Consider the following 8,837-nt stretch of genomic DNA (forward strand, 5'->3'; position numbering starts at 1 on the left):
GCATGAAGATATCTTCAGCTAACCCAAATTGATTTTGGGTCTAGGCCAACATATATACTTCATAAAACATATTTCCCAAGCTCTGGGTCTAGATAACTCCAAGTTTTGAGCTTATATAACTCCACCGAGATAAGTGTATCCCCAGGTTTTTTGAATATTTAAACTCATTGGGGAAATAATTATAGTTTTTGTTAATATTAACTTAGTCTACAAAGGCTAAATTGGAGCATCAAGGGTGAGAGAGCTCCCCTCATTGCTTGCCCTTAGAAAGATAAAATGATCCATTAGAGATAGTTTTGAATTTTGTTAATCCAAATTCTATCTTAATAGACCAAAATGTAATCAAACCATCACGTGCTAACATATCTATTTTAACATCTGTATAACCAGTCCATGCATCTTGAGAACGGGGATGGTAATGCGTAGGCGCCAAAAGCAGTGTGCTAAGCTCATGACACATAATTTTAAGAATGACTTAAATTTAATAGATATTCCTAATAAAAGTTCAAATTCATGAAAATTGAAATGTGAGGAATGATCACTTTGGGAGTGCCAAAAATTAAAGTCGATGAAAAATCCATTTGTCATTATGAAAGGTGTTTCTCCCTAGGAATGAATTTTGTGTTTTAGTAATTTGGGCACAAATCTAAGGATCAACCAAAAATATCAAAAAGGAATGAGGACTTCTCATAAAATGACTTCACAAATAAATATATACGGCTCGCGCAGGGGTGTTCTCATAGACAGTATTCGATCAATGGATAATGATCATCGATTGCATATCTGATTGCTTACAAGGGAATTCTTTTTGATATCCCAGAACCAGACGAAAGGCTAAACAAGGGATTTCAAGCTCTATCTCCTCTTCATGGCTAGCAGATCAATCAAAAAAAAAAAAAAAAACAAAAATATCTTATAACTCAGTCCTTACTAAAATCAACTGAACTAAGACATGCTCAATTTTGGTAGTCCTCCAAATCCAACCATAATTAGCCAAATCAAGAAAGGAGAGAAAATTTTTCCTTTTGGGAGTCCCATAAACAAAGGTATGACTCACACCAGGGAATTCTTAAGAATTAAATCTAGTTGAAAGTGTTGACCTCATTTTTAATGAGATATAGTTTCTTTTCTTTAGAAGCTTCAGATCTATCCATAAGACTTTCTTTTTGACTATCATAAAAGATTAGTGATGGAACCCTCCTACATAGAAATTTTCAACAATTTTTAACTCTTCTTGTGAAGTCTCACATGGGTTGTCCTAAGCCTTCATTTCTCACTTAAGATGGTTCAGATCAGCATGTGAAGGCCCAAGGATGACTTTCAATAGGATCAAGGAGGCCTTAAGACAACCCTAGGTGGTTTGGTCTTGGTCATTCACACACATAAGCTCATCACAACCTTACACACTTCAAAACCTAAAATCACACAACACTTAACCTACCTCATCCTATCTTTTGGAAACTCGTGTGGTGGTCTCAAGCCCTTAGCTTTCGGCTAAGAGGCCAGGACCAACATATGGAGTATAAAAAATGAGCTCTCTCATAGGTCCTATAGCCTCGGGCGGGGGGTGCCCAACTAATTATAATTTCATCAAAACACCCGACCTTAGCCTTCTACCTCTGATTCCTCCTAAATTTACCAAAAAGCCTCCGAAACCCTAAAATCTCCAAAATTGCTCAGACTCCCATTTCTTCACCAAAAATCACATTTAACCACTTAAAATTATCTCAATTACCCAAATATCCCAAAATTCTAAAAAATATTAAAATACCCCTACACCACCCAAAATTACCAAAATGCCTCTAATTTAAAAAAAAAATCCCAAAATATCCAATTTCACTCCAAACATCCTCAAAACCAATCCTAAGCACCCAATGCCATCAACTGCACCCAAATCCACCAAAATTGGCCAAAATTCTCAAATTTCCCTAAATTCCAAAGTATCCAATTCACCCCCGATCTCCACCAAATTCATTTCAAGCTCACCCAATTTCAAATCCAAACTAAACATCATCATATCCAAGGCCTAATTTGAAACAAATGCAAGCCCAATTCCATCCAATTTCAAACCCAAATCTATGCCCAAGTCAACTACCCCAAATTGAACCCAACTTCAAATTCCATTAAATTGAGCCAAGTAATCATTTCAATTCCATAAAATTTGTTTTATAAATCCCTCAAAATATTTTGCCAGGCCAATTTAAACCATCAATTGGTCTAGATCCAAGCACAAAATCCAAGATTAAGCCCAAACCCCAATTTTAAGTCTAATCCCAGATCCACCTTAAATCATTTAATTTAATTAAACCTTAATCACCTCAGCTTTGCCCTAAGCTTATGAACTGTCCACATCAATCCTATCAAATCCCACTTTTGTGGCATGGACCAAGGGTCCCTTGATTTATGGAAACTCCTCTCCTAAATTTGGTTAACTCTCTAACCCATGCAACCAGCCTTCCCAAGCCCCAAGTTAATCATCATTAAACCTCCCTGACCTCCCTGAGCCAGCTAACCACCTCCCCTGGCCTGGTCGGCCACCTTAGTGGCCAAAAAACCCAAAACCAAAAAGGCTCCCTCATGATTTAAACCCAAATTCTACCCATCGCTTGTGGCAATCTTCAATTGGTCAATTACGATGCCGGCCCTAGCACCAGCAATGGTTGTCTGAGGCCTCCTCCTTGGCCTCAATTATAAATGGCCCAACCATAGCAAAAATTGGGGATCATCCAAATCCTTGTGGAAACTCTTCCCAATTGCTTCCAAAGCCTCTCCCAACACTCATAAGCTCATTCCAATCCTTGCTAACCCATCTCTCTCACTGCCCAGCCCTAACTTTGACCTCAAAATCCAGAGCATTTCACGGTCATACCACCAAGTCCATCAAAGCTCCAAATTGACTTCCTCTTAAGCTTCACTAGAGCTTAAGAACACTTCCTCATTCAAAAGCTCCCTCTTCTAAACACTCTTACATAGTCCTAGATCAAGGTCGAGCCGCCATCTGATCAAAGTCATACATAGACCACATCTCAGCTCAAAAAACACTTTGAGGAGCTTAGTGGACATAAGGTGATCGTCTCTAACCAACCCAATCATGGCCTCACCATTTGGCATAGGTATCAATAACTTGAGTTGGAGACGATCGCCGTGAGCCCCCAAGCTCCTCAAATTGTTGTTTTGAGGTGAGGTGTGGCCGTTGTAAAACAACCCATTTATCGAGTTTTGAATAATGTTTGACTACTCATTAGTTGCTGCTTTTGAATCTTTTGCCCCCTAGCGAGGGCATTTTTCATGCGAGCTTATAAAACAACACATTTATCGAGCCTTAAAGAGACCAACTTCTTGATCAAGTTGAAGAACTCTAGTAAGGTGAGGGGGTGCTGAGGAGGCATTATTTTCAACAAAAATTGCCCCCTATTTAGGAGGGGTTATCAAGGCATTTCTTTCTGAACAAAATGTGGGATGACTACCTTTCCACAGTCGTTCCTACGACGTTAACGTGAACGATCTTTCGAGACTACAGTGAAGGTTGCCCCCAACATGGAAGAAGTTATGAAAAACTTTGTGTCAGAATAAGATGTGAGAACACAACCAAGCTACAATCATGCCCGGAACGTTAACGTAAATGACCTTTAGAGACTGTAGTAAAGGTTGCCCCCCACATTTAAGAATGTTTGAGAGATGATCCTTAAGATGTAAAGAATGTTTCGTTGCGAGTTGGATGATGTACATCATTGGGAAATGAAGTAGGAGCTCGTTGTATTAGAGTTGAAGACAATACCAAACGGAACTTCGCTTCCCACAAAAGGTGTCAAAATGATGTGGTGCTAGAAAATTCGCGACGGTAGAGTAATGTATTATCGTCTTAACATTGTACGAGAATTCAACACACACTCAAATAAAAAAAACAACAACTAATGACATCAAAAGTTTTTATGTAGAAAACCATTATAGGGAAAAAATTATGAGGCTTGGCCCAGTTGTAAAAATCCACTATAAATTGATAATTGCAATGACCTGTTTTCTTACAGGGCGGGAAAGGGTTACAAAATCTTCTGATTTACAATATCGACGTAAGAATGAATTTTTTGAAAAGAATGTGTGGCGGGCGATAGTGATCGGTGACAATCAACAGGTGGTGGTCGACAGCGGTTGGCGGTTGTTGACAACGGCAGACGGTGCTCGAAGGTGGTCAATAGTGTTTAACGGTGATTGGCGGTGGTCGACGATGGCAGAAATGCTTGACTTCAGCTTCTTCTCAAAGCTTCAAGTTCTCTCTCAAGTTTCAAGCTCTCTTCTTTCTTATGAGAAGGGTGGGGGTTGTATTTATGGTATTATGGGTGCAATTAAAGCAGAAATATGAATCAATTTGATTGAATGGTCCAGAGAGCTTCCTTCAATCATACAACATTTGATGAACTTTTGAGTACCTTAACGATGTTGATATTGAGCAATCTTGGGCTCACATGATTCACCTTATCGAGACGCTCGATTCAATTATAGACTTGTTAGATTCGACATTCGTTTGACCATCTAAATATTTCTGAAAACTTTCAAGTATGGTTTAATGACTTGATCTGAGCTTGATTTGATTGAATTGGACTAATTTTGATATAATTTGGTTGTATCATCGAGCCAGTCAGTTTGACTATAAATTTGTTGAAATCGGAGCTCTGGGCGACTCTTAATTGAATCTTGAATGTTTATTTCTTAAAAAATCTTCTAAAAATCCGTGTCATATTTCGAGATTCATGATGAATGTTAGAAATTTATTAATGGGGTACGAAGAACAATACAAAATAACTTGCAAAAATAACACTTCCACATGGCAATAACTAGCTATACATTTAGCTGATCTTATTTATAATCATTACTATATTCGTGGGACCTGATGTAGCTAATGGTTGCACGACTATTGCTCACTTTTATAATGCTTAAGGAAATCTTTAGCCAAAATGAATACTTGGATGTGCACGAGAGCCGCAAGGTGAAGTTATGGATATTTTTAAACAAGTTGTGTTTTAACAAACATTTTTTGGGGATTCAAAACATTTAAAAGGATACTATTTCACATTTACATAAATTGGTTCCATCACTTTCGATTCATGGGTTAAATGGTTTGCCCACAAACATTTATGGGTTGATCTTAGTTTCCCCCAAATCTAACTTCTTAATAGTGTTAAACTAGTTTGAGGATCGCTTCAATTGCCCAATTCGATCTAGCTTTCATAACAAAGATGTTAAGTTTTTTCATCCATCTTCCATTAAATCAAATTTAGGTGAAGTATTTAACATATTAAACTATGGCTCCATTTGGGGCAAGCTTATTAAAAAGTTGCTATGAAGTTGTTCAAGAATAATCTGATATTGCAAAAAGCAGTGGTGACTATTACAATTTTTTTTTAAAAAAAAAAGTTAAATTGCAGCTAGAAAGATCCCACCACATCTAATCAGGAGTAGTGAGAAAACTCTGGTTTCAGCAACTAATTTTTGAAATAGTTGCCAAAATACAGTTTATCCAAATACCAAAACAGTGGTGACCACTGTGCCAAACGAAGCCTATTTACCTCAATCATTAAATTATAAATTATAAAATATGAAAGAAAAGGCCACTTTTTTTTTTGCATTTATAAATACAACATGTCAAAATTTTTACAATTAATTATTACTTTAATTAACAACTAATGATGATGAGAATTACACCTATTTATAGCTATTTAAGGAAATAATAATATCTTTTAAATCAATCCAAATTAATAAACACAATTGCTTCAGAAAATAAACTTTAAGGTTTTGTTTATTAATCATTCCTCCAAAATAGTTTAATTCAAGTTTTAAAACGGTCAAACAATTCAACTATGAATGAAAATTTTAACATAAGAGGAATCTAATACTTAGGTTAATATGATATGTATCAAAATATTAGTCGAAATAATGGATCCTAATCACATATAATGTAACTAAAAAAGCCTTTCTTTATGTGTGTATATCATGGTTGTGAAATCCCATCAAAATACACAATTTAAGTGGCGAACCCTGAATTAATCCTTAAATCAAATTTTCAATTAAGAAAATGAATTTATGGGTAACCGAGATCAGCCCTTTAAAAGCTATTATCGCACATCTCAACCTTTAAATTAGAAGAAGTTGAACTAGTTTGATTATAAATTGAGAAATTTACATGCATACCACACAATTATTATGTATTTAATTATCTGACACAAATATTTTGATACTTTACATTTATAGCACCTTTGAATTAAAAATTCATGCAAAAAATGTGCATTTAATTTCTTAAAAGGTAATAATAGTGACATTTCTGTCGTGTTGTCAATCTTCGAGCGTTATATATGTAAATATGAAAATTTAGTTGTTTAATATGTAAATACATGAGTTGTGCGGTATGTATGCAATGCCTTAATGAATATATACATGGTATTAGAATGTATTAGTTTTTAGACTAACTTCATGCATGCATACATATATACATATATACAACGAAACTTTATTTCATCTCAACAAACATCAACCCACTTACTCTGCACAACAACAAACTCACGACTCCACCATAATCCCACAATGAGAAACAACCCTCTCTCCCTTCTCTTCAAATCTCATTCCCCTTGTAATCTCTCTGTAACTTTCTGTAACCTACTTGTACCCTAAAATAAGTTTCGCGCTTCTGTTATTATATATTAAAAGGTTACACGTAGGTTACAGAAGGTTACAGGGAGGTTACAAGGGCTTATACCGCGGATGTAACCCCCTTGTACTCTCGATATAACCCAATATCGCACGCAGCGCTGCGTACGTCTATCGCACGCAAATGTTTTCGTTTGTTTGGGTCTTTTTTATTTTTATCATTCTTTTACTTTTATTTTGTTCTATTTATAATTTAATTTGAAACGTGATATTTTTGATAAGTGTAAACAATTTTTTTTTTTAAAACACTCAAAATATATTAAACTTGTTTTGAGTAATTTAAAAATATGTTAATATATTTTAAAATAAAAATAAAAAATAAAAAATACACAAAATAATATATTTTTAAAATGAAAGAAAAAAAAATAAAAAATAAAAAATAAAATTAATCTCAAACAAAAACCAAATTTTTATTATTTTTAGCAACGCCTTTCGACTTCACCTGTGTTGCTTGTTACATGTTCTAAATTAGAATTGTAAAATCCTTAAAAAGAAGATGCACGTAAACTACAGGTCTGTTTGGGGCAGCTGCAGCTTATTAAATAATCTGTTGATAAACTGATTAAAAATAACTGATTAAAAATAATCTGATTAAAAATAATCTGCGGATAAGCTAGGTGAGGTGACTATTACAAATTTTTATTTGTTTGGAAAAACCATACAGTTGCTAGAAAGCTGTCACAACACCTAGATAGGTGCTGTGTGAAAATGTTGTTTTCAACATTTTGAAAACGCATAAGCTGTAGCTGTCAACAAAACACAGTTTACCCAAACAGGTCAGGTGCGTTTTCAAAATGCCACCGCACCAAATAAGCTACCCCAAACGGGCATCTTTTTCATTGCAAATTTATTTTCAAAAAATAGAAATATAATTTACCGTATTCTGAACAAAAGTTGGTTGTCAGGCATTGCTAATATGGAACTTTGGATGCATTTTTTTTATCTTTTGGGTGTTAAAAAAAATGGGCAAAATTAGTTTATGTAGCTTGTAATTGTTAGTTTCACAGCAATGATCCGTGTTGTATTTTACACTAAAGCCCTTAGTTGACTATATTATTTACATCATCAACATAAATTAATGGTTTGTTTTTTGTATTTTCTATAATTTTACGTCTTTTTTCATAAGTTAATCCAAATTCTCATTAAATCATAGAAAACGTGCATGCAACAAAATGGTATAATATGAAAATTATATGATAGATTGTGTCATAAGAGAAACAAGGCATATTATCATATGAAAATTTGATGCAATATAAATGTTTTATTATTGTGGTGTTTACTTCAAATCAACTTAGAGCCATATTAATGATCAATGGATGGAAAGAATTAGCTCATCAAATTTTAATGCCCCAATCTTTGCCAAAAACCCCAAAATTACCCAAAATACCCAAATTTGCCCAAAAATCATCTCAAACCCTCCACCACTACCTAGATTGATCAAAATTCACAAAAATTACCAAATTCCTAAAATATCCTCAAAATTGCCCAAAATTACCAAAATACCCCTCATGACCTAAAAACTTAAAAATCATCCAAAAAATTCTCAATTTCAATTTTTTATCATCAAGTTGACTCAATTTGACCAATTTTACCCAATTTAACCAAAAGCCCCAATTTGCCCTTAAAGGTCAAAATGCCCAAATTAGCCAAAAACTTTGCCCAATTGACCTCAATCTTGCCCAATTTCAGCATCCCCAATCCTAATTGACAGCGGCTTTTTTATATACCTAAAAATACAAGAATTTGATACCACTACTAGAAGATTTAAATCCCCGGCAACGGCGTCAAAAACTTGACAGCGGTTATAGATTTTATAAAGATGTGCATAAAATATTTAATAATTACAAAGTCACACTTATCAACAGAAGTTGACGCCAAAAACTTGATGCAACTTTTAATATGCAAGAATTTATGAACCCAGATTTATATATTTATAATGATTTTGTAAAGTCACAATTTCAAACTCAAGTATACGTATCACTCAAGTAATGCAGGGCTCTAGTGGAGTTTCGTTTATCGATCCCACAGGGAAGCGAGGTAAGAGATCCTTAGTCAAATCCTAGTCTACTACAATTAGTCCTTAGTTTGGGGTGTCGATTAAAATGATGTTTTATCTAGCAACTACTCCTAAATGCAAG

Source organism: Phalaenopsis equestris, unplaced genomic scaffold (genome assembly GCF_001263595.1).
Source record: "Phalaenopsis equestris unplaced genomic scaffold, ASM126359v1 Scaffold000932, whole genome shotgun sequence".
NCBI classification, from domain to species: Eukaryota; Viridiplantae; Streptophyta; class Magnoliopsida; order Asparagales; family Orchidaceae; genus Phalaenopsis; species Phalaenopsis equestris.